Source organism: Tamandua tetradactyla, chromosome 7 (genome assembly GCF_023851605.1).
Source record: "Tamandua tetradactyla isolate mTamTet1 chromosome 7, mTamTet1.pri, whole genome shotgun sequence".
Classification (NCBI taxonomy): Eukaryota; Metazoa; Chordata; class Mammalia; order Pilosa; family Myrmecophagidae; genus Tamandua; species Tamandua tetradactyla.
In genome coordinates this window covers 77,706,156-77,732,711 of record NC_135333.1, presented here as the reverse complement: position 1 = coordinate 77,732,711, position 26,556 = coordinate 77,706,156, and the positions used below count along the sequence as shown (strand labels likewise).

Here is a 26,556-nt window from a genome sequence, read left to right as displayed (position 1 = left end):
TGCAGGATCAGTTTAAAAAACAAACAAACAAACAAATGTTGAAATGCTGATTCAGAAAACCTGATATAGTATTTGTATCTTTTAATCAGTGTAGCCTTTGCAATTATGTGCTTCTGCTGCTCAAGAGCTGGATTAGTATGATTTGTGTGCCATCTGTCTTCTTGACATTACAGAAGATTCTAAATGAAATACTTCATGATTTGGGAAGGCATCCCTAAGTTTTCCCTATAATTTTACATTTTATGTAATGTCACTTATTATGAGCCCAAATACCAAAGCCACTAGTTTGTTTTATGTGGGCACAGAATTCTAACCAAACTCTAGATTTGAACGTCATTTGGATGGATTAATGGTTCTTTGTGGTATTTTAATCTAATAAAACTGATGAGAGAAAGGGGGGGGACTTATCATAAAGCAAGTAAAATGAGAAGCATCTTGTAACCCAGGTGTGGCTTCTTCAATGGCCCAAGCTGCAATACAATATAAATTTGTCAGAGCCTCTACTTCAATGATGGCTCTCTCAAAATGACTCCAAATGATTTTGATTTCTGCAAAATAAAGCCAAACTCTGGAAGCCAAAAATAAATAAATAAATAGCAATTGATGGGAACCTGTCATACAGACACAGGATTCAGCTTGAAAGAATTCACACTGGTCAAGTGTGGAACAATTTGGAATCAAAATAAATAATAACAGTACTGAATTGTAACACATGGAATAAAATAAGAATAGCTGAGGCCATTTTAATGTAAGCAGTAGGTGGCTAAACAAGTTAATGGGGGGGGAGTATAAGTTCTTCCTTATATAGAATAGCAACTAACAAATGTAGAATTAAAGATGTGGTTAGAAAATTACCCTCAGAGTAACGGAAATCACTACAGAGTAATAAATGATTCAGGCAAGAGTCATCAGTGGATACTGAAACTAATGATACTTATATAATCTCATAGTCTCTTCCATAAATTACTTACTAATTACAAAGGGCGAGATAGTAACTTTACAGAACCCTGAAAAGTGCTCCTTGAATAAAGTGATTAAAGTTAACATTACTAATGATGGGATAAACCAACAACCTGTGCCTTCTGATATGGTGCACTGAAAAGGACACAACAGCACTTCTGTAACATTTCTGCCCCAAATGCAGAGTCAGAATCTAATCATGAGGAAATATCAGAAAAACCCAATTGAGGGACATCTTGGTCTGTCCCTTTTCAAAAACTATTCTTCAAAATATCCCATATTCTTCAAAAATGTCAAATATTTGAAAGATTAAACAAAAAGGAGACTGAAGAACTACTCAAATTTGAGAGATTTAAAGATATGTAACAAATAAGTGCAACACCTGATCCTGGATTAGATCATGGACCAGGAAAAATTTAACTATATAGGACATTATTAGGGCAATTGAAAACATTTGAATATGGGCTATGAATTAGGTAATATTTTGCATCAATAGTAAATTTTTGGTATTGATATTTACATGTTGTTATATTATAAAATATTCGTGTTCTTAAAAATATATATTGAAGTATTTCAGTGTAAGAAGGCACGTCTCCAATTTGCTCTCTCAAATGCTACAGAAAAATGTGACGATGTGTATACATACACAGAGGGAGGAGAGTGAATGCTATATGGGGCAAAAGATAAACAATTGGTGGATCTGGATAAAAAGTATATCTACTTTTTCTTATTCTATTCTCATAGCTTTTTTTTTTTTTTTTTTTTTTTTTTTGCATGGGCAGGCGCCGGGAATCAAACCCGGGTCTCCAGGAGGGCAGGCGAGAATTCTGCCACTGAGCCACCATCACACCACCCTGGTAGCTTTTTTGTAAGCTTGAAAATACTTCCCAAAAAGTGATGCAAAATTCCCCCATCAGTGGATGGAGTCATTTGTATTTCACTGTGATGAGAAAGAAAAGTCCATCTTCCTGAAATAAGCATCCAAAGCTGTCATTTCCTATATCAAAGTTGTACTTTGGAGTTACAGTTCTGTTTTTATCTCTTTTGTTGGTTGGTTGGTTTGGGGTTGTTGCTTTTTTCTGCATCTTCAAGTATGAAGTGGAAACCAAACAGTAAAACTAGGATTTTACTGGCAAATTGAACTCTAGCACTCTAGGGAGAGGGAGCAGTTGATAAGTTTTTAGCACCACATTTTCATGAAAACAGGAATATGATTATTTCCCAAGAATAGCCATAAATCACATCCTTCAAGTCAGCCCCAACTAGTGGGAATTCAGAAGAAGAATAATTTGCTAGTTCTCAAGCTTCTTTCACACCTCTCATGACATTTTGGCATTACTAAACTGGGGGTGGCTAGATTGTAAAATATTTCCCAAAATTACAAAATGTTTTAAAGCTGATACTAGACCTACACACTTATCGGCTGGCTACAAATAGCTTCCAGCTATTCTGGTATGCCACCAGCATCTGCTTTATCTGAGTGTGACTCCTCTGTTTTCTCCTCCCTTCTTGAACCAAAATGACCTGGAATCCATAACGAAAAACACAGTCCCCTCTCCCTAAAGGGGAAAATCTAGAGAAGGACCAAGAAAAGAGGTCATCAGAGCAGGCAGGCTGAGAAATGTTTGATAGCTCTGTAGCTGATCCTCATTTCTCATTTTGCAATAGGTAATGACTACTTTTCAAAGGCACCAGTTTAGCATTTTAATCTTCCTAATTCATCTTCACACTATCTCTATGAGATAGATGCTATTTTTATCTCCATTCCATAGCTCAGATTACTGAGGTTTCGAGAGTTAAAATAACTTGCCAAATATGAGTGGGTTGAGATTTGAATGAAATTCTGCCTGACTACAGAGCCTTACTAAACTTGAACTATCCTGATAACCAAACTCTACATCGCTCTCTTGCAGACTCACAATGCAATGATAATACCATTTTGCCCACTTGTATAATTTGTTGTATATCCTGGTTTAAAAAGAAAACCTCAGTAACTATTGTAGGTGTTCGAAACCCAGAAATTTCATTAACGAGCATTTCTTAAATCTAAAGAGCAATAGAAATTGATACAATGGTACTTCTTAACATACAAAAGTGACTTTTGAGTCATCAGGGAGATAAAAATTAAGTTATTACTTTTCAAAAAGTTAATATCATAATGCAATTGCTTAAAAATCTTGTGTAGCATTTGTGGTAAACTTCTGTACTAGACTGGAGAATACTTTTGTTTTAGTTTCCCAGCTTCTGAAACAAATACCATGAAATGGTTGGGCTTAAACAATGGGAATTTATTGGCTCATGCTTTTGAGGTTAAGAGAAGTTCAAAATCAAAGTCACTTCAAGGTCATGCCTTCTCCTAGAAGACTGTGGCATTCTGGGACTGGCTGCCGGTGATCCTTGGTCCTTGGCTTTTCAGTCACATGACAGTGCACATGAAGGTCTCTCCCGACTTCTCTGGGTTCCACTGACCTCTGGTTTCTTCTATGGCTCTTGCTTTCTCTGTTTTTAATTTTATTCTGTTTAGAGAGGGCTCCAATTACAGGATTAAGACCCATACTGATTCAGTAATCTCATCAAAAGGTCCTCTTTACAATGGGTTCACACCCACAGGAATGGATTAGGATTAAGGGCATGTTTGAGTAGCTCCAAGCCACCAGACCTCTTTGGCAGGACTCTTAACGTGAGTTCCAGACCCACCAAGGAGTCCATGGATAGATTTGGGGAGGTTTCTAAACATGAATAAAGGAAAACATTTCATCTTCATTCTTACTAACCCTTAAGTGAAATTTAGCATTGCCTCCCATCATGAATGTAGAAACAAATTACAGTACTGTGAACAATACCTTTGATTTTGTCATCAGTAGAAGTCACAGATATTTTCAAATCACATTATAGTTGTTGCTGATACCTTAAAATGTCATTTATACTTATCACTGTTTTGAAAGTATGATAATTATTAGACTCAAAGCTAGATCTTACTTAATATGTTAACAAAGAAACATAATGACTGTATCACATACTGATTTTACTGTTTTATAGCTGTATTTCAATATTTTAAAATAGTTTAACAAGGACATTGCAACATAGTATTCTTTGTAATTATATGTATTTTGTATTATATATTTTAACATATTATTCGGAGAAGTGGTTCACAGGCTATGCCAAAATGATCTTCGACCCAAAAATGGTTAAGAACCCTGATTAATAGCATGAACCATTTCATAGCTGTAGTGGGGAGTACCCTGGTTTGACAACTGGCTGCTTTAAGGGTTTCCCCTAGGGCATTACAGTGACCCAGGGAGTCAAGAAAGGCCCTAGATGCTAGAACGAGATAATTGTTAGGTACTACCAAGCATGTCCTACCCAGTGCTTCCTAATCAGAAGAGGAAAACAATCCCTGCACCCCACTCCAGGTTCCAGTTTCTGCCCAGCCCCACTGCCTGTTCTCTTTCCTACTCAACTTTAATGAAAACAACTTATTGGCAGGAACTCCAGCGTGACCCCCGTGCTCTGGGGAGTTGGGCCTGTGTAAGCAGGCCATGGTGGTGGATTGGAGCCAAGACTTTTGTGATTCCCTCCACCCTCATTTTCCTGTGGAAACACAGCCCAGGAAGATTGTGCTGGAGGGTTGATCAACCTAACTATATATTTGCCTTTCTGGAAACTTAAATTGTCCTTTTATGTGTCATTTTCTGTAATTTCATTTTTTTAATCTTTTATTTTCCGACAGGAGGATTCTGGTCACACCTACGCAGGTGGCACCAGATGTGTGCATATTTTTCTGATCGTAACAATGCATCATAGAACCCTACTAGAAAATGAAAATGAGAAAATTTAGTGGTGTTAGATTACTTTATATCTCTGAAACTATGCCTGATTTTTCCTTTATTTTTAATCGTTTGCTTTTTAGTCTTCATGTTGTCATTATTTGCTGCTGCGTTTCTCTTAGGTGAGTTTCTCGTCTCACTGATGTTTTACACATAACTCACAGTCCCTTTAAGGAACAATGATTAAGGCAGTGTGGTGTCAGTGCCTAATTTCCTAAGCAATTGAAACAAACATTTCAAAAAATGAAACTGTATTATACTAGGATCTCATTTAAATTAGCTTCTCTAAAGCTCTTTCTTTAAATATCAGGATAGGCCCATTCTGAAGTTTAGTATGCCTTACAAATTCTGATTGTAAAATTTCTGTTTGCATAGTAGATTCTAAGTTGTTGTCTTATCTAAAAATACACAGTGGCAATGCTTATAAATGTGATTTCTGAGTGTGACTGAGTCAACTTTGGCAGGGGACCAATGGGCTGCCACATAATGAAAGCAGCAGAAAACTTGCTATGTTTTTTGGTCGGCAGTGGATATCCATGGTTGCTTCTTATAATGCCAGTGCTTTTCCCATTCTGTAGGATTCTCATCGGTGAGGCTCCACTAGCTGTTCGAACAGATTTTTCTGGAATAAAATGAAATATAATTCATACTTGATTCGTTTCTGATTATTTTGCCTGCTGGTCCCCTTCATGAGGAGCAGTCATCAAAATAGAATTAAATTTGACTTCATTGTGTGATATGTAAGTTTCTACAACAGACTTCCCCCTCATTGCTTAGTCTGGTGAATTTTAAGAGAAATGTGCCTAACGTGGATGGCAGTATGAAGGTAGTCCAGAAATGGACCAGGTGATTGAATCTGAAGGCAACCTAAGCACAATTTCTGCATTTTCAATAAAGCACACGCAGGCTCAGAGGCTAAATGGCAAGTCAAACGACAGATATGTGGAACATATACACCCTGAAAAACCAAAGTGGATAATTTGTACATATCAGTGAAGTATATGTAAATTATATAATTTGCATTCAGTGAATTTTTTATGTATTCCAGATGTCTTATTTAGATGATAGAATGTCAAAAGGGAATCACCTGAATGTTTTGTCTCTACAAACTGAATATTACTCGATTATTCTTATATATTCCAAGAAATGTGGTTCTCTGTGATTTTCTCATGGACTTCATTGGTACTTTTCTGAATCCCATTGCCTCTTCTTCATTTTATAGACATACTAGCCTCTCCCTCTTTCATGCAGGATAAGCACATGTCTAAAGGTTGGGTTAAAAGGTCTTTCTGCAAGCAAAGTGTATGTCTGAAGTTTGTTATTTGGGAAATTTAATTCAAGATCATTAGTTTCAGACATTCAAAGCCTTTGCCGCTGGTTCATATTTATCACTCTCCAGAACAGTAACCATAGTGATTAGCTGTGTTCTTTCAAAGTAGTAGATAATTTTTACAATTAAGAATTAAGTGCTCTTCCCAATTCCCCTATACTTTCTTTCAGGAAAACCTAAGGAAAACGTGACCCTAGGGCTCTTTGAAATGACTGGAAAAACACTGCCCCAGAAAATAAATGTGTAACAAGTCACACTTTTTCCATTACTTAAGGGAAGTTGTGGTGTTAATTTTTTGCTTAATCTCTGCTCAGTGTAAATAGTGACTCACTTGAACTACTTCATTCTTAGACCATAAATATTAAGAGTGATGACTTATAAGGAGGTCATGTTGATGTGTGGTGAATAAATCCATGTCTGCACATATTAATTTAATAAGGAAATGGCATTTTTCTGAGTAATATAGCATAAGAAATGGTAGTGAATTCAATTTGAGTAAAAAGGCAGTGTTAGTTTTGAATAAAAATTGTGACAGAAGAATACTTTTGCTGTTGTTTCCAAATAATGATGTATTATTATTTGTATTAATCTTTACTATCTAAGCACATGTGTGCTAGATCTGATTCCATTCAAAAGTATCCTATTAAATTTCAAATACTATGTGAAAATTAACTTTTAAAATATATTTGTTCATAGCAAATTTCTGTTCCTGGTCTATGGAAAACCACAGGGAAGTGTTCCAGCTGGATTGTTTCCATCAGTTCAAGATGTCAGTGACAGATTTCACTCTAAGGCCAGGACTTGAGTATCTAGTGGCACTGAAGGGATGGTGTCATGTGTTCCCCATTTCTAGAGCGAACCCCATGATGTTGAAGATTAGTCAGGAAATGGCGAGAATCTGTCTCCCAGAGGTGGCTTCAGTATGCTCTGTACAAACCGAGGTTTCTCTATTTCATTTTGGTTTTCTCCAGGCCTTTGGAGTTGGAGTTGAGGGACACTGGGGATAACAGCTTTAGAAAATAGGCAAAGCCCACCTATTGTAATAGGCGGGATAGAAATATCACTCAGTCAGTGAAGAGGTGACCTGGCATTCTAAATCAATGTAGGCAGCCAGAAATATTAAAGGGAAGGCACTCGTTCTCAGCAGTGAAATTCCTACCTCTACAACTTGACAAATGCTGAGTTCTGTTTTCCTCTCTGCTTACTCTGGCCATACGTCCTTCAGTGCCTTCCCCAGGTGGTTTTCCAAAACGACTGTAGCCGATATCTCCATACTGAATAAGAATCGCATTTAATGGTGCAAAAGAAAGCAGCCATCTACTATCTGTATTTTATAGTTCCTGAGTTATTTCATACGCCTTTTAGCTATCTCAAAAACCCTTTATTAATCTCTAACATATGGGTAAGAAGGTGGTCTCATAATTTATCCCATTGTGTGACAACCTCAATTCTTACCACTGGGAAGCACTCAACACTATTGCAAAATTAAATTTTTACAATCACATGCTTACGGCAGTTTATAAGAGCCATAACAATAAGGGTGGCACACAGTTCTCCCCCTTCACAAAGAGGAAAATCCATAGCCCTGATTTAAGCAGGAAAAGCAAGCACAATAAAAGTGGATTTCTTTTGGCCTAATCACATTAGCTTTCTCTGCTTAGACTTGGGGCAGGGGGCAGGGGGTGTTCAACCCTTCCTGAGAAAGTTTTGTATATACTGGCAGTGCCCTCTGGTGGAATGTATCATTCAATTCCTGGACATTTGTTTTCACGTGAAGGGTTTGTACCTTTTGTTACCACTTAGAACATTTTTTGCCCATTTCACGCTTAGTACTGTTTTCATTCAAAGTGACTTAGGATGCTACAGTCTACAGCAAATAGCAATTGGTTGTAAGAAATATCTAAGGTGAATTCAACCGAGGTGAATATCAGTTACCATTGCCCTTTGAAGTCAGTAAATTGCCAATGTGGGTGCAATTTAGCATTGCGTGCAAACCCTTGGCTTGATCATATTCATGTAAATAGTTCAAAGCTGTGGACTCTGTGTATCTGGCAAATTGCTTCTAAGAAACAAAGGAGAATTAAGTCGCATTTTCCATTTAAAAGACATATGGTTCTTATTGCCTGGGAGATTCGCTTTTGATTTCACTTTATTATATTTTTAAAAGTTATTTTCCACTGTTAAAGTGTGTTCATTAAAGAAAATGTTGAAAATACAGCGAAACAAGGTCACCCACCATCCCACTAAAGCTAAGACTGATTTTTGATGTACCCTACAGGGGTGAACTCTTTCCCTGGAGCTTATTCTAAGGGAGCAGGGTCTAATGGACTGTGTGTGCTGTCTTTAACCTCTCCATGCAGCCGCTTTCTCTATTTATAAAGTGTAGGGATAAGATCACATTATGTACTTCCATTTTCTGTCTCAAATTAGGTATGGTAATTGCATAATAATAATAACAGCCATTTATTTAGCACAGAATTTCAAGGCCTAACCCTTGAGTTGCATTTTCCTCCTGGAGAATGACAATTCAGCCATACTCCATTCTTCCTTATTACCTCCCACATCTCTGCCAGAATTTGTTCTTATAATGCTAACTACCATTTATTAGGTCCTATTACACAAGATAATGCAGTATTGATGTATGTAGCCTGATTGAACTTTCATTCTGGGAGTTCCACCTAAAAGCTGTGAGATGCTGGATGAATAAATTTTAAGTCTGTGCTTCGGTTTCCTCTAAAATGAAATGAAGGCCTGTACTGCACAGAGTTTTTAGAAAAAATTAAGACCCTAGAATAGAGCTGGGAACACTCTATGGGAAACACTCTATAAAGTTTAACTATTACTAATAATATTATAATGATGATATATTATGCATTATGCTAAGTTCTTTATACTCATTATTCCATTTAACCTCAAACAGTTCTATGAGTCAGATATTCTTATCCCTGTTTCAAATAAAGAAAATGAAGCTTAAGCAAATTAAGTCACTTGCACTAAGTCACAAGGCAAGTAACCCTGTAGAACCTAACTTCTAGCCTAGCTCTGACTGTCTATAAAACTTGAGCTCCTAACACTAAGCTTTACCATCTTCTTTTAGATATGGTGAGATAATTATTCCTTTGCTTTTTTTTTTTCTTGAAAGAAATTTCATTGAAGTATATTATTCATATAGAAAAATGCACAAATCATAAGCCTAGAGCTGTTTGAATTTATAAGCTGAAAGCATCTGAGAAATGAGATGCTTTGCAACATTACCAAACCCTCAAAAGTCTGGTCCTGTATCTAGTCACTACCACCTGCAGGGGTGACCTCTGAGATAACTTCTAACTCCATAGATGGGTTTGTCTGTTTTTGAACTTCGTATGCATGATATTATGCAGTATGACCTTTTCTTTTTGGTATCTGGCTTCTTTCACTCAGTATTGTATTTGCAAGATTCATCCAAGTTCATTCATTTTCATTGTTATATAGGGCTCTATTGATTGACACAAAACAATGTGTCCATTCTCCTGTTAGACATTCGGGAAGTTTCCAGGTGGGGCTATAATGTATAGTATCATGGCCATGATAATTCTTGTGCATGTATTTGGGGGAAAATATGTATACATTTCTGTTGCATAAATACCTGAGAGTGGAATTGCCGAGTCATAGGTTCGGCAAATGTATAGCTTTAGTGGATATTGCAGTTTTCCAAAGTGGTTGTACCAATTTACACTCTGTAGAGGGCTAACTTTTAACCTTTGTGAGAGAAATATCTTTAAAACTTATTAGACATAGTTTAGGAATGAAATAGAGTGGTAATTACTTGCTGCTACAAAGCACTTTTAATAAGAGTTTTAATTTACATATACAAACTGAAAAGAGTAACTTTTAACATAGTAACATAATTAAATCCTATAGCATAAATGAAATCTCAAGAAGTTTATATTTGTAAGGATAAAATCAAGACTAATCCAGTGCTGTGGTAATTATGGGAAAGCAGTTCATGAACAGAAGAATAAAGAGCTTGCTTGCATTTGAAAATATATTATACAATCAACAACAAACAGCCAACAGTGTATCTACAGAGAAAAAAGCTGTGCATTTGGATTGGTACCTATAGAACATCAAGTGTCTTGCCCTCTTCAGTTGGGGAGATGATAAAAAGAGAGAAAGGGCCCACCCTAGAATGTCTTAATAATTTTCAATTTCTTCATAGCAAATCCATTGTCCAAAAGAAATCTTATTCTGAAACACAAAATATTAATCAGAGAAGTTGCTGTGGCTGGAGCAAGAGTGAGAAGCCCTGGATCTCCAATTGCTGTACCTAGCCCTGTGCTCCAGGAGTCCCTGCGGGGATTTACAGATCCAAGGGGCACAGTCTCCAAACCACTGCCTATGTCCTGAATGATAAAATGCCTTCATGCCTTGTGCCTCATTCAGTTAGTAGCAACTCTCAGGAGCAAGTCCAGATGGACCGAGAGCACAGTGGAAACGTGCCTGATAAATTAGCAATGCCTCTCATAGACACAAAGGGGGGATGGTGGCCCTACAGGCTGGCTGGAGGTGTCACTTATCTCTACAAACTTTCTACTAAGTATTTTATTTTCTTTGAACTCTAAATTCAGTTTCAAAGTGATTGGCATCTTAGTACTATCAAGCAGATATCTAATTCTTCAGTATTGAAAAGTACTGACATGGGGATCATCCAGGTACATAGATCTTTTTATGCATTTGTCCAGCAGCTCTTTTGGATAAAGTAGTGGAAATTAACTTCTCTCTGTTAGAGCTTAGTCTCTAAAGAGTAGCACTCTGCCCTTCTAAGTATAGCATGGGTCACGGTCTGCCATGTGCTATTGTTGTTTGCAAACATCTGCCTCCCCATTGGGCAGCAAAGCCCACTGTATAGATTCTGTCTGGGGCTTCTTTATATCATCCCCACCCCCCAGCAGTGCCTAGTTCAGTGTTCTCTGTTGATGGTACAGGTGGAGAAATATTTTTTGCCTAGATATAATGATATATTTTAATAGAAAAGAAATGAATGCTAAGAATTAATTTTCAGAATTCAGCTTATATAGGTGAAGCCTGGGAAGCAGTAAGACAAGTGGAATTTTCGTAATTTTAAGAAACAACAAATAAGCACATAAACGCAGCTGTTTTTCTCAGTGACCATTAGGAACTGAACATTAACAGTCAAATGCTGCTAATGAATTTAATGGCACCTGTTCTAGTTTTCTAGCTGCTGGAAAGCAATATACCAGAAACGGAATGGCTTTTAAAAACGGGAATTTAAGAAGTTGCTAGTTTACAGTTCTAAGGCTGAGAAAGTGTACCAATTAAAACAAGTCTATAGAAATGTCCAATCAAAGGCATCCAGGGAAAGATAACTTGGTTCAGGAAGGCCAATGAAGTTCAGGGTTTCTCTCTCATCTGAGAAGCTACATGGTGAACACAGTCATGGTTTCTCCCTTGGCTGGAGGGGCACATGGCCAACACAGCATCATCTGCTGCCTTCTCTCCTAGCTTCCTGTTTCATGAAGCTCCCCGGGAGGCGTTTTCCTTCTTCATCTCCAAAGCACTGGCTGATGGACTCTCTGCTTCGTGGTACTGCAGCATTCTCTGCTCTCTCTGAATCTCCTACATTCTTCAAAATGTTTCCTCTTTTATAGGACTCCAGAAACTTATCAAGACCCACCCAAATGGGTGGAGACATGTCACCACCTAATCCAACTTAACAACCACTCTTGATTAAATCACATCTCCAGGGAGATGATCTGATTACAGTTTCAAACATACAATATTGAATAGGGATTATTCTGCCTTTATGAAATGGGATTTAGATTAAAACATGGCTTTTCTAGGGGATATACACCCTTTCAAAACAGCACAGCACCATTGTCCAAAGGACTGAGGTGATACAGAGATGAAAATTCACTGCTAAATAGACAAATTAATATTTGAGTTGTAATATGTGAGTATAAAAATATCTCGAAACTCCTCTGGAATAAGTAGCTTTAATGAGACTGGCATTCTCTAACTTGTTTCATGTCCCCTCCAGTTCCTCGCTCTTTAACATTAATGGCTGATTTGTTGTAATTGCACATAAATTTATTCCTTAATAATCAGTACATGTGCCGGCTTGAAAGGATTAAGCCCTAGAAAAGCCATATTTTAATCCTGATCCATCTTGTGAAGGCAGCTGTTTCTTTTAATCCCTGTTCAGCACTGTAGGTTGGAAACTTGATTAGATTATCTCCATGGAGATGTGACAAGCCCAGTTGTGGGTATTAACGTTTGATTAGAGGAAAGTGTGACCCCACCCACTCCAAGTGGGTCTTGATTAGTTTACTGGAATCCTTTAAAAGAAGAAACATTTTGGAAGAAGCCACAGAGCCCACGCAGCCAGAGACCTTTGAAGATGAAAAAGGAATATGCCCTTGGGGGAACTTCATAAAACAGGAAGTCTAGAGAGCAGGCTAGCAGATGTCACCATGTTCGCCATATGCCTTTCCAGTTGAGAGAGACCCTGAACTTCAACAGCCTTTCTTGAGTGAAGATAACCTCTTGTTGGTGCCTTAATTTGAACATTTTTATAGACTTGCTTTAATTTAGACATTTTCATGGCCTTAGAACTGTGAACTTGCAACTTAATAAATTCCCCCTTATAAAAGCCATTCTGTTTCTGGTATATTGCATTCTGGCAGCTTGCAAATTAGAATGGTACATATAGTTTATTCTCTAAAAAGTGTCTTGGCCTGAAAGTAGACATTTGCTTAAAGGAATAGAAGTTATTTTCCCAGTCTTTAAAACAGATTTTTGCAATAGTCCACATTCTTTCAGAAATGGGCAAAATGGGGGGTGGGAGGCTCACTATAGCAGACCAGTACTGGCCTTTTTCTCCTTCACCAGTTGTTTTGTTTTTTAGGTCATTTTTTTTCATCTCCATATTCTTTATTGACCCACTCTTTTATTCCAATCAATATTACCAGTGGTTTTTCTGAAAAGCCCCTAAGTTCCTGTGATAGCCATTTTGCCTAGCCCTCTGGATGTCTTTTGACTTTATTATCTACAATTCACTTACCATTTTCATTTTGTTTTGTTTAAACCCCTCTGTAGCTTTGTTTTCTAGAAAATGTCTCCTCCTGGCTTTTTTCTCTGAATGCAATCCACTCTCTCCCTGTGCTATAAATCTGCTTTCATCATTTGCAATGTTTTCTTGGGTCTAACCAGTCTCTGTATTATTGGAAATCCATATATAGACAGTCCTCCATATTATTCTGAGGGAATTTGATGTACTTTTCATATATCTTTTACGTTTTTCATTGCTCATATTGCCATCATCCATCAAAACTCAGATGTGCCACCCAATTCCCGTGACTCATTTTTGATCCTTTGGCAATAGCAGAAGAATTAGCTTCAATTTAAAACAAACATAATTTGCTCCAATAGCAAACAATTTATCATCTTAAGACATGAACTCTTCACAATCTACTTTCTACCTTCTAATGCATTCAAATCTTATCTTTTGTTGATCCTGCTGGGATAATATTTTGTTTGATGTCAAACGTTCCTAAATGGTTCACCACATTTCGATAGATGTGTTCTGGGTCAGTAGTCATAATTTCAGATACAGTTTCAACATGAACGTGCATTTAAAAACAAAATTTCAGTTTCTTTCCCAATCACTAAAAGAACATGCTCATTTATGCCTTCACTACTCCGGAGAAAGAAAGTCAGAACAAAATACTGCAGAAGGACAGTTATAAAATGATTCCACTTTTCCTCTACCTTTATTCAGATTGTTTCAGCTTGAATTAATTAAGCGTGGTTCCCCAAAATGTCTATCTTGTTTCACTTGTAAAGACAGTTTTAGTGAAACGATGTTATAAAATGCTTTTTTTTTTTTGCTGAAAACACATTTTACAATAGGAATGGTGTTCACTTTCAGGCCTAGATTTTAATCTTTTTTTATTTGTAATTTAGCCCAAGGTCACATAATTCTTTAAACCAAAGCCAGGAAGTCTCTCTGGTCACCAATAAAATTATAAGTTCTATCCAATATTTACCAGGGAAGAGTGGGCTCATTTTGTGAAACTGAGATTTGGCCTGAAACTTTGCTTGTCTTAAGTGAAACGAACATGGCTTTTTTTTTCTTTCTTTCTTTCTTTTTGGAGGTTTCACCTGATTTACAAACTGGACACAATTATCAGCTTGGCAATGCTGAGAAGAAGGCATATTTGAGGGAGAGGTAGATTTTTGTTAAAGAATATTTTAATAAAATCTTAATAAAAATAAAAGATAACAGGAGAAGGGGTTGTTAATGTAATATTTCTGAGTTAATTTGCTTAAAGCTAATCTGAGTTAGCTTTTGTATTGCTTGCCAATCCAATGTGAAAGCCAAATTGCTAAAGGGAGCAGGGTTTGGGAGGTTTCCTGCTCAGGCATTCAAAGGTTTGCCTTCCCTCTGTTCTTAACTTGCTGCTGTCTGTTTAGATGGGTTTCACGCTCTGTGCCTCAGGGGAAGTGGTACCACTTACACACATATGGTTCTAATGCAAATCAAAAGAGTAGCAGTGTACATTACACCAGGGCACAATAGACCTTCCAAGTTGATAAACCTTGCTTTGATCACCAGTTCGTCAACTTAACTATCTGTGAGAGCACAGGTGAATTACTAACACCATTTGAGCTTCAGTTGCCTCTTCCATGAAAGGTAATGAACTACCTACCATACCTTGTATTATGGGTTGAGCTGTCTCCTCTGAAAAGGCACGTTCACATTCTCACCCGCAACTCTGTGAATGCAATCTTATTTTGAAATGGGGTCTTTGAAGAGGTGACTAGATAAGAGGCCAAACTAGATGAGGGTGTGTCCTAAACCAGTATGACTGGTGTCCTTATAAGTAGGGGATAATTAGACCCTGGCAGACAGAGGAGAAGGCCACGTGATTATCGTGATTATCGAGGCAGGGAAAACCATGGATTGCCAGCAAACCATCAGAAGCTAGAAGAAGCGAGGAAGGATTTTCCTCTGCAAGTTTAAGAGGAAGTGTGGCCTGGCTGACACTTTGATTTCAGACTTCTGGCCTCCAGAACTGTGAGACAAATGTCTATATTTTTAAATCACCTGGTTTATAGTACTTCATTATGGCAGCCCTAAGAAACTAGGCACCTTGCAAGGATGTCGTATGGGAATATATATATATATATATATTTTTCCTACATAAATATTTTTCTATGTATATGTGCACATTCATGTATATAGTATGCATGTGTTTATATACATATATGCAGGTATGTGTATGGTGACTGTAATTTATCATCAAACCAAAATACTTTTTATAATTATAAAAAATTATTCCAGAACAAAAGATGTAAACTAAACTATCTCAGACAAGACAGGACATCTTTATACCTACATCTATCACTGTTTCCACTGCTGTTGCTGCTGCTGCTGCTGTCACTATCTCTATCTCTATATTTGTTTCTATCATCTATTTCACTGTAGTACCTGGCATCAGTTCCTTCTGCCTGAATTTTGGAATATTTAGAGTTTATAGAACACTTTTACTTATATTACTAACATTTGATCATCACAAACAAGCTTGCAAAGTATTTTAACTTGTCCTCACTGTACAAATAAGGGTGCTAGGGCTCAGAAAGCATAAGTACCTTGCTTGAATTTCAAGGGAGAATGACAGAGCTGGAATTCAAATCAAGTTCTTATCATTTCTGAAAATAGTGCTTTGTGTTTCCCTATACCAAAATTTCTGTGAAAGAGCTTGTAGACACATTTTCTGTGTTGTTGTGGGCTCATGTGGCAGGTATGAATTTCTCAATCAATCACCATGGGAATGAAAAAGAACTAACTTTATTTTTCTGTAAAAAAAAATCTGTTCTAGTTTGCTAGTGCCAGAATGCAATAAACCAGAAATGGAATGGCTTTTAAAAGGGGAAATTTATTAAGTTGCAAATTTGCAGTTTTAAGGCCATGAAAATGTCCCAAATTAAAGTAAGTCTATAAAAATGTCCAAATTAAGGCACCAACAAGAGGTTACCTTCACTCAAGAAAGGCCAGTGAAGTTCAGGGTTTCTCTGTCAACTGGAAAGGCATATGGTGAACATGACAAAGTCTGCTAGCTTTCTCTCCCAGCTTCTTGTTTCATGAAGCTCTCCCCAGGGAGGTTTTCCTTCTACATCTCCAAAGGTCTCTAGCTGGTGGACTCTGTGATTCTCAAAGCTGTGCCGTGGCTCTCTCATGACTCTGAAAAGGGACTTTCTCCAAAACATTTCCTCTTTTAAAGGGTTCCTGTAAACTAATCAAGACCCACATAGAATAGGTGGAGTCACAACACCATGGAAGCCATCTAATCAGAAGTTACCACCTACAATTGGGTGGGTCACATCTCCATGGAGATTACCTAATCAAGTTTTCAACCTATAGTACTGACTAGGGATTAAAAGAAACAGTTGCTCCCACAATATCGGATCAGGAGTAAAACATGGCTTTTCCAGGGTACATAATCCTTTCAAACCAGCACATAAACTAATTTCAATCTTGAGCCTTATTCTGTGTTCTGACATGAAATTAAAATAGTCAGTTTTGTGTGAATTTAGCCACTTCATCTTTTTCTTAGTGGATGTGTGGTCAGTTTCATCACTGAAGGGCTCTGTTGCTCCCTCTCTATAGCCTGGTGTGAGGTCTCAGGTCAGGAGGCAGATGCCAAGCATCAGCAAGTCTTCATCATTTGTCCTTGGGTGTCTTCCGGAACCTGGTAGTCAGGCATGAACACCATCCACTGAGGCACCTGAGCACATCTGCTGATGAAATCCTCTTTTCAGACTACAGAACAATGCACTTGGGTCCACTAGCTCTGGATGGCACATCTGTGCCACTGTCTGAATCATGGAGCCAGCATTTGGATGTGTCCTGGGCTCTGTTTGGAGAGTGGCTTTGTGATTCTGCTTGAGGTCTGTCTGCCTGCCCGTCCCCTAAGCTGCCCCTGCCTCCTTAGCCAGAGGAAATTTTTGAGGGTTCTCAGGACCCAGACAGGCTGTAGAACAGAGATTCCCCCTTGTTCCAAATCCCTAAAAGCTAACCAAGTATCCCCCTGCCACTTTTCTATTCTCCTACCCCACACCACTTACTCAGCCTAAGATACAGGTGCACATAAAAATTTCTCTCACTTGCTTTTCTCTCTGTCTTCGCTTTTCCCAGTCCAGAAGGAGTGTTTATCTCTGACCTTTGAGGATGATGTTGGCTGGGGAGAGGGATCTTCTGGCTAGAATCTAATTGTTAATGCCAAGATCTTGCCTTCTGGAATGCTAAAGTCCAGGGTTAAATATCATTGGTTTCTTCTTGCATTTCTGCTTGGGCTTAATCTCTCTGGGGAAGTGGAGGTCAAAGTCTAATTTAAAGGAGAAAGGGGAAAAATAAAATAAAAAATAAAATAAACCACTTAAGTAAATGTTTTACCACATTAACTATTTGTAACCTCCTTTTACGACTTTCTGTCATTTTGTTCGTCTTGTTTCTATGCAGTTACACATTTAATCTATATTTGGCACTCTGCTAAATGGTAGCTAGATATTAAGTTTTGTGATTTATAATGGTATCTTCAGACAAAATGATGACAGATAAATGTTTAAAATGGGCATACCATCCATGAATTGTGTGACTTGATACCATTTGATAATAGCTTGAAGTCCACACTGGCTCTCTCTATTTCCTCTCCTCCATATTTTCTTCAGCCCACTCCCATCAAAATTACTCATGTTAAAGTCACCAGTAACTTCACAAGGGTAAATCCAGCTCTCAGTCCTCATCATATTTGACTTGCTTACAATATTTGAAACAGTTGACCAATCCCTTCTCTATGAAAAGCTTTCTTTGCATAGTCTCTAGGGTTCTAAACTCTCCTGATTTCCCCACTACCTCACTTCCTCAGGCACCTTTGCTGGTTTTTACCTCATCTCCCCAACTGCTAGAAGTTGGAGGCACCTCAGAGTTCAGGGTGCTCCTATAACTATCCTCTCTCCTGGTGCCCCTTCCAGTCTTGGCTTTAAATGCCATCTTTATATGAACAAATTTCCAATTTACATATGCTTTGAACTCCAGACTCTTAATTTGCCTTGTAACATCTCCAATACATGTCTAAAAGATATCACAGACTTACCTTATTCAAAACTGACTCCTAATCTTTCGTCTAAGATCTATTCCACCCACAGCCTCTTCTCATCTCAGGAACCAGCAACTTCATCTTTCCCATTATTTAAGCCTTGAGGTCATCATTCACTTTTCTTTTTCTTTCATACTTCACAGCTAACCTGATAACAAGTCTTACTATTTCTCACCAATTCCACTTCTTCATGGTCCAAGCTACCATGATCTTAATTATCACAATTACCCCTTGCTTCTTCCCTTGTCCCACTCTCAATAATCTATTACCCACAGAGAAAGTGGATCACATCACTTCTTTCCTCGTAATAATCTGATGATTCTGTACCTCCAAACAAATCCCTCGATTTACTCTTAGAAAGTTTTAATGAATCTCTCACCTCCTCCCCTAACCCTACCTCACCACCTTCTTTCCTTCCACTCTTCCTTTCCTTTCTCTACTCCAGTCTCACTGACTGCCCTCTGTTCCTTTAATATGCCAAGTGCATCTCTGTCTCAGAGCCTTTGCTTTCACTCTTCCTTCTGCCTAGAGCATTCTTTCCCCAGATATCTAAATGGCTTGCCCCACTACCTATAGTCATTCTTTACCAACGTGACATCTTAATAGCAAAGCTTTCTTTGATCACCTGCCTTAAAAGAGTACACTGGTATATTGTTACCAGAATAAAAAGGACCCAGCACTTTACTTACACATTGCTGATGTTGATAGGAAGGCTAAATTGAAAGTGAGCACCAGCCAACAGAGCCAACAAACAGTGAAAGATTTTTTTACATTGATGTGTTTGTTGTTACCTCTTGGCATGCAAGGCAATCTCATATCACCAGCAGGTTCAAATTTAAGGAACAGATAGCTCACGGTCTTAATCCAAGAGTTAATACATTAAATATTTAAATGTACAGTGTGCAACAAAAGATTACAAGGCAAAGAAAGAGGAAATGCTGGCCCACCCAAAGAAATAAGATAAAAAAATCCAGAACCATCAACAAAGAAGACCAGACTTTGGACATATCAGACAAAGTCTTTAAAAAAATAATCTTCAGTAAGCTTAAGGAGATGAAGGGGGAAATGGGGAAGAACTAAAAGAAATCAGGAAAACAATGAATGAACAATATGAAATCTCAGGAAAGAGAAATTTTAAAAAGGAATGAAACAGATAGACTAGAGATGAAGACTATGGTAACTGAAATGATGCATTCCCTAGGTGACTTCAGCAGCAGATTGGAGCTGGCAGAAGAAAAAATCCATGAACTCAAAGACAAGGAGAGTGAGATGATTCCAGCTAAGGAGCAGAAAGTAAAAACTATAAAAAAAAAAAGTGAACAGAATCTAAGAGACCTAAGTTCCTTGATGGGACTCCATTAAGCACAACACTATGTACATTATGGGAGTCTTAGAAAGAGAAGAAAGAAAGGGGCAGAAGGAAGATTCAAAGAAATAATGGCCAAAAATTTCAGAATTTAATGAAAGACATGAAGATACACATTCAAAAATCCCAATGAATCCCAAACAGTATAAATTTGAAGAGAAACACACCCAGACTCATACTAGACAAACTGTCAAGTGCCAAAGACTAAGAGAGAGTTCTGAGAACTGCAAGAGAAAAGCAACATGTACAAGGAAGTCGAGTAATATTAAATGCTGACTTCTCATCAGAATCTATGGAAGCAAGAATGCAGTGGGATGAAATATTTTAAGTATTATAAGAAAGCAATTGTCAACCAATTTTTACTATATGATATGACATAATATTCATTATATCTGATGAAATTCTTTCAGTAATGAGGGAGAGATTAGGACATTCCCAGATAAACAAAAACTGAGGGTGTTCATGACTATTAGAATTGTGCTATAAGCATTCCTAAAGGAAATTCTTCAGACTGAAAGGAAAGGACACTACCCAGTAGATTGAAGTACATATAGAGATAAACCTTAAAGAAAGTTTTATTACTAGCAGGGATAAGCTGCAATTCCAAAACACCCACTGAAGCAACCTTTGCATGAACTGAAAGCTGGAAATCTGTTTTTTGGAAAAGGGCACAGAGAAAAACTGCCCTTGAGCATGATGGAAAAGACTTTATCAGGTTCCTTTAACAACTGACATAGCAATAAAACTCTGAAGAAAAAACAAAAAGAGTATGCGGTTTTGATCTCTTCACTCCTCTTTCTTCCCCTGTTTTACTTTTCTCCTTCACACTTACCACTGTATAACACAGAATATAATTACTTGGGTTTTTTTTTAATTGTTATTTAATATCTGCATTCCTGTACTAGCATCTAAGGCCATGAAGTTTGAGGACTGAGACTGATCTGTTTCTTCACCTCTCTGGAACCAAAGCGGCCTGGTACATCACAATTGCTCACTAAATATCAAATGAATGAATAAATGACTGAATGAACTCTGAGCAGTACAGCGACTCAGCAACCAACTCAGTACCTCAAACACAGTAATTATCAATAAATGCTTGCTGCATGAATGAATGAAATAGGTTGGACTTGTGAGCAGTTGTCTCAAACTTCAACTCATAGAAAGTCAACTGAATTTATCTTGTCATTACTTTTTGTTTTCATTCTGAGATTTTCTGTGGGTGGGAACCAATAATTACTGTTAGATTAAATTTTTCTTTAGTAGGCTGAAACACAAGCTCAGTACATATACAGGGTAAATGCTTTTGGTAATAGTTACCAATGCTCAACTGTCACTTTAATAATTCCTTCCCAGCCACCAGAGGAGCTTCTGACAGCATGTACCAAAGATGATCATTATGAAAGATTTTAGTTTTATCTGATAATTTACTCTTGGAAATACGGCTAACAAGAGAATATCCTGATACCATTTGTGGCAAAAGGAAAGTAAAGTTAGCAAAGTGAATCTGAAGTAAAAACTCATTTTAATAAAGCAGTGGCTCTGGGGTTATTATAGTTCAAAGAACACATGTACATCTATGAGTCTATGAGATAATTTTGATACTTTTATTTAATAAAAATAGAGGATAATCGACATTTATAATTACATGTACAAATACTAACAAACTATACATTCTTGCACAACCTGTAAAGTTAGCTGAATATGAGTAACTTGAAAAAGAAATAAACGAAGTAAAATTAATGGTGAAACATTAAATGCTAGTCCATTGAGTTCTGCATCCAACTCCACAGTGTCCATAAGAACATAGAGAATATGTAAAAATATATAGAATACACATACAATATACATACACACACACATGTGTTTGCTTAATGCATGACTGGTTTGACATAAAAATGAGAGGATATTAAAAAATCAGAAAAACCATAGGGTGAGGGAGTTCACCTTTATCCTACAAAGAAGCTGGGATAGACTTCTAGGTACAAAAGAGTTTGGAAGTCATCACCTCCCCCCTCCCCATCCTTACAATAAGACAAAAGCTGAACAAGCTGAAAACCAGTTACTTTTCTCTGACCAATAAGAAGGTTGAGGTTGCAGAGTAAGCCTTAGATATAAGTCTAAAAACATACTTAGGTATAAGTCTAAAAAATTGTACAGGATCTATATGCGGAGAACTAAAACTTCTGATTAAAGAAAATCTATATAAATGGCAAAATATTCTGTGTTCATAGATTGGAACTCAATATATTTTTTAAATGTCAGTTCTTCTCAACTTGATCTATAGATTCAATGCAAAACCCAACTACCAGTCAAAATCCAAGAAAGCTGTATTATAAATAATGGCAAAACAATTTTAAAGTTTATATGGAATGGAAAACACAACACAGTACTGAAGAAGACCAGAATTCAAAGGCTGATACTACCCAATGTCAGGACTTATTACGAAGCTTCAGCCTTCAAGTCAGTGTGATATTGGCTTAAGAATAGCCACATAGTTCAATGAAACACAACAGAGAGCACAGAAATAAACCAACAAATATATTCAACTGATCTTTGTCAAAGGAGCAAAGATAATTCAATGGAGAAAAGACAGTCTTTTCAACCAATGGGGTGGAACAATTGGAGATCCACATACAAAAACAAAAAACAAAAACTAAATCTAAACACAGACATTACACCGCTCACAAATTTAACTCAAAAAGAATCATAGACCTAAGTGAAAAATGCAAAATTGACAGAAAAAAAAAAACAAAAGCTTCTAGAAGAAAACATTGGAGAAAATCTAGGTGACCTTGAGTTTGGCAATGAGCTTTTAGATACAATACCAAAAGGATGATCCATAAAAGAAAAAAAAAAGGCAAGTTGAGTCTTATTATAATTAAAAACATCTGACCTGAGAAAGACACTGTGCATGAGAGTGAAAAGACAAGCCACAGATTGGAAGAAAATATTTGCAAAACACATATCTGTCAAAGGATATATTCTCAATGTGTGTATATTTTTAAAAACTTTTCAAACTCAACTATAAGAAAACAAAACCAATTTAAAAATGGGTGAAATAGATTCTGCGTTCCTGGTGCTGCTTAAGTGCTCATTTGGTGTGGAGCTGGTCCCTCTTTTATGAAGCAGCAGCTGAGGAGACTCTGGCTCTTACCATGGCAGATGAAAAACCCAAGGAATGAGTCAAGACTGAGAGCAATGATCATATTAATTTGAAGGTGGCAGAGCAGGATGGTTGCATTCATGATTAAGAGGCATACACCACTTAGTAAACTAATGAAAGCCTATTGTATATGACAGTGTTTGTCAGTGAGGCAGGTCAGATTCTGATTTGACAGGCACTGCACCCAATCAACCAAACAGACACACCTGTACAGTATACATTCTCCACTAGAAAAACCGCAATTTGGTTCCACCACATCCTGACTACTACAGTATAGTTTTCTCGATTCTTTCATTTCACCCTTCTCTGTTCCTTGATTGTACATAAGATTTATGCTTTCTTTTGGAGTCAAGTAGTCTGGAAATGGTTTACTGTAGTCCTTGGGGTACCTTGGCTTGCCTCTCTGCCTTCCATCCCACAGTCATCTCTCACCTTGTGTTTGCCCTTCTGAGTTCAAGAAGACTTCCAGTTTTCCCCTGTAGCCTCCTCCAACTTCTAGATTCTGGTTTCTTCTTTTTATAGGCTTCCAGTAATATGAATTACAACCCACTGTCATTCAGCTGGGCTGCACCTTAATTTACAAGGGGCTCATAGCCACAGGAATATGGATTAAGATTAAGAACATATATTTTCTGGGGCACATAACTCCATTTACTAGTCTCTTTGAAAGGCAGTCTGGCAGTTTCTTGCAAAGCAAAACATAGTCTTGCCATACAATCCAGCAAATGCATTCCTAGGTATTTACCCAACAGATCTGAAAATGTATGCCTTCAAAAAACAATCTGCATGCAAATGTTATTGCTGCTTTATTCATAATTGTCAAAAACTGGAGGCAATGAAGATATCCTTCAATGAGAGAAGTTATTTACCCATAAATAAACTATGTTACATTCATACAATGAAATATCATTCAGCAATAAAAAGTAATGAGCTATCAAGCCAGGAAATGACATGGATGAAGCTTTAATGCATACTGCTGAGTGAAAGAAGCCAGCCTGAGAAATCTACATATTGTGTGATTCCAGTTATGACTTGACCCATTTACTGTTAGGTAGGAGTGGAGAGTGAACCTACATTCTTACTGTTGTTGTTTCCTTCTGGAGTACAGGAATCTCTTCCTAGTCTTCCTGTTTTCAGCCTTACCTATGCCCTATACCTTCCCCTCCCTGTTCATCTTGCCACTGAAATAGCAGTGACCTTTATAAACTCAAAAATGATTGTCACCCTCTGTTTATAATCTTTGAATGGCTTTCCATCATCATAAGCATAATTGGAAGTTTTTTAGCTTGTCTTGTAATAAATTCCTCATTATTTGGGTACTTTTCCAGCCCAATCTCCCACAATTCCTTTCACTTAAACACCTTTATTTTGCCAGAATCTAGTTCTTCAAACACACTGTGACTGTATAAGTCTCTATGTCTTTTCATGGGGCTAAGAAAGTAACAATGGGCGTTGTGATGGGGCAGCAAGGGGACACACCCCTTTGCTAGAATTTATCCCCTCTGGACTAGAGTTCATAGATTCAGCCTATTAAAACTATATGTGCCCTATTAAAACTATATATGACTGTGGTTTCACAGTCAGAAACCCAGATGTGTCTAGGGAAGAGGGCATGCGTGAGCAGAGTAACTTGCAATTTGTAAGATCCTTGAATTCCTTTTATAAAGGGCATTTATGGAGAATATAACAGATATTCTTACACTTCTCTGGGATCAGGGCCACTTCACCCTGAACCATTTTTATACCCACAGTGAAGTCCATATGTTTCCGGTTTTCAATTCCTTATGTGATCCATCAATATGCATCTAGGAAAACTGTTTAAACATTAATACTGTATATATTTCCTCTTCCAAAAAAAGTAAAAATTAAAAATACAAATCCCTTGACAATTTAGAAAAACATTTACTACATTACACATACATTTTATTTTTATGTCTTGGTATGTAATATTATTTTTTGATAAATATAAATAGCCAATTAAAATTGGGAAATTTAGTATTTATTTCTTAAGCACCACTCTGACAATTAAAACAAATAATAATTTTCAACTTTCATGAAATTGATTTGAATTCTTGGACACAGAACCCATACCTTCTGATTCATTAATCTTCCAGATACAGATAAAGAGAAAAAAGCACATCAATAGCTCGACATATTCCAATTTTAATTCTTCTTGTTTCATCTTTTGATTTAAATTCAGAAAGAATTTACTGTCGTTAAATCATATATATTTATTTGATTTAAAATATGTATTCTTTATTTTATATTATTTACAAGCATTCCCAGACCTCATTTCCCTATGAAACATGTTAGAAATTAAAAGTCATTATTCTGTCACTTTCCCTATGGTTCTGTGTCCAAGAATTCAAATCAATTTCATGAAAGTTGAAAATTATTATTTGTTTTAATTGTCAGAGTGGTGCTTAAGAAATAAATACTAAATTTCCCAATTTTAACTGGCTATTTATATTTATCAAAAATAATATTACATACCAAGACATAAAAATAAAATGTATGTGTAATGTAGTAAATGTTTTTCTAAATTGTCAAGGGATTTGTATTTTTAATTTTTACTTTTTTTGGAAGAGGAAATATATACAGTATTAATGTTCAAACAGTTTTCCTAGATGCATATTGATGGATCACATAAGGAATTGAAAACCGGAAACATATGGACTTCACTGTGGGTATAAAAATGGTTCAGGGTGAAGTGGCCCTGATCCCAGAGAAGTGTAAGAATGCCTGTTATGTTCTCCATAAATGCCCTTTATAAAAGGAATTCAAGGATCTTACAAATTGCAACTCGTTTATCATCCTAAGACCCAGTTGCCAGTATTAAATTAACACTTAGCTTACTATTCCATAGAAAAATAAATAAAATTTCAGGACCTGAGATGGACTAAATCCATACTACCCGGCTAGGTTTTAAGAGACTGAAGTGCTTCCCTTCACTTGAAGATTATACCGTTTTCCCTTAAGAAATGTCTTGCACAGATAACGGACATTTATTCTGTAACTTTTTTCAGAGTGATGTTTTTGTCACTGTGAAGGGCAAGTCAAAAATTTCAGGCTTAAACAAACACAATGATTTAAAAGTAATCCCTAGACCCCATCTGGAACTAATTTACTTCTCATTTTAACTTCTGGTATTGTATTCATTTTAAATTTCCATTAAATTGCTCAATTTCTGTTTTTATAGGGCTTAAGGGTTGTTAGTGTCATTTTTTTTTTTTTTTTTTTTTACCTTCACAAGGAGAAGAGCAAGGAGAGAGGTGAGGTGGGGGCAAGAGGGACGGTAATGAGACTGCTTCAGGAGCTATCGCTGTTTGAACAGATTTGTTTCTCCCTGGCTTGGCCTAGTCACTGTTTTAGTTCAACTAGAAATTTTGAGGAATTGAGGTGGGTGAGAACCTAGGAAACAAGTGAGGCTACTATGTAATGAGACTGAAAATAGAGTTCTGTGCTGAGTCTTCTCTTACTTTGAACCCTCTATCTGGGACATCTAGCCATGCCCATTGCATGTACTAGTAGCTGGTACTCTGGCAATGATCACTTCCTCTAGCTTCACACCTATAATGTCAACTGCATATGGGTCAGTGCCTAGAACAATGCCTGAGACATGACAGGCATTCAACACTAAAAATGTTGAAATATGGTAGATGGGTGGATGGATAGATGAATGGGTAGAGGGATGGATGGAGAGATGGATGAGAGATAGTACTTCTCTACCTGGATGTTCATTAATGTCTCAT

The 26,556-nt window shown here is 37.1% G+C and overlaps 1 protein-coding gene across 2 annotated transcripts in view; it reads left to right on the top strand.

Moving 5' to 3' along the window:
- The window catches only part of RERG (RAS like estrogen regulated growth inhibitor), a 128,608-nt gene that overhangs the window by 77,819 nt on the left and 24,233 nt on the right, over positions 1-26,556 (top strand). The window lies entirely within an intron of this gene.